This window comes from Ornithodoros turicata, unplaced genomic scaffold (genome assembly GCF_037126465.1).
Source record: "Ornithodoros turicata isolate Travis unplaced genomic scaffold, ASM3712646v1 Chromosome31, whole genome shotgun sequence".
Lineage (NCBI taxonomy): Eukaryota > Metazoa > Arthropoda > Arachnida > Ixodida > Argasidae > Ornithodoros > Ornithodoros turicata.
In genome coordinates, this window is record NW_026999355.1 from 1,026,633 (window position 1) to 1,027,894 (window position 1,262).

The 1,262-nt window shown below is 46.7% G+C and overlaps 1 non-coding gene across 1 annotated transcript; it reads right to left on the reverse strand.

Annotated features, from left to right (window-relative positions):
* Positions 1–620: 620 nt before the first annotated feature.
* LOC135373785 (U1 spliceosomal RNA) lies at positions 621–784 on the reverse strand. Its single transcript, XR_010416591.1, has one exon. It is a non-coding gene; the product is annotated as a U1 spliceosomal RNA (small nuclear RNA).
* Between the last annotated feature and the right edge of the window lie 478 nt (positions 785–1,262).

A 1,262-nucleotide genomic window follows, 5' to 3' on the forward strand; every position in this document is an offset into this window, starting at 1 on the left:
CGAGCGTATCATGTGGAGATCAGGCTTGAAATATCACCATTACAATGTGCTCCCTAAAATCGATAACGAAAAGGTTGATTAAAATATCTCTGCTAATTAATCCCCTAATTGAGATAAAATGCGGTTTCCTTGCAGCAGCCCGTCGAGTAATCCAATGACAAAAGTAAGCGCGTCCTAAGGCAACTCCCATTTTATGAGAATTTGTTGCAGCTAAAAGGAAACACTTGGTATACCGGGTGTTTCAGTTAAATCCCCGGGCTAAATAATTAGCGAACGGGTGCACCAGTCGACGAACTTTCTTTTCACAAGTATCTGTCCGATACCACCTACAAGCTGAGCACCGTGTGAATGAGTGGTGAGTATTGCCAACTTTCCCGGACTATTGCGCCAACGGCACATTCTGGGGTTTGGCAAAACGTTGCATTCCTTTGGGTTTGCGCACGGCTCACAGAAAGGAACGTTGATCACATGGGCGTATCATGCGGTGACACAACCGGGCGCAACGGCGAAGGATCGTCTGCTCTCAGGATACTTACGTTGTTGCTAGAGCAATTAGACAACTGAAGACCTTCCAGCCCCATGCAAGTAATCCATATTCTGCTTTTTAGGTTCGACAGAAACGGGGGCGAGCGCGTACGCAAGCCCCCACTACCAAAAATTGCATGTCCCAGCTACCCCGATTTGGGGAAGTGGCGGGTTTCAACCAAAACGCAGTGCAATGTCTTGGCCTCCACCCGGGGAGCCTGCCGCATTGATCACAGGCTTCCCGACACCAGGTAAGTATGCCGATGCTTACATCGCGAGCTGCCCCCAAGGGATCACAGTATGCAAAGTGAAAGGTGTTTGGTGTAGCAACGGGGAGAAATCCACGTAGTTTCACAGCCGTTCATTTGATAATTGCTACGAGCCAGGATGACACTTGTTGTAGTTAATCTGTTTCTTATTTAAATTTGCGAGTTTTCAGTAGCGTAACGCTCTAACGGTCTTTATAACAGCCTCGATGCTAGACGTCAGCGCATCAAGAAATATTAGAGCTGTCTCGAGGCTAATTCCAGCGAATTTCGACCAAGCAAGGAACCTGACCATCTCAAATTTAAAAATATAAATATATATTCCTCAGGGGACGGGAAATGATGAAAAATGCGCCTATATTTAAGATCCAACCTTCAACCATTTTCGAGGGAGAGGGGGAGAAAGACACTGGTCGAAATGTGACCCAGTCATTTCGAGCTACTTTGCGGGCTTCTCAATTGAGAAGTATG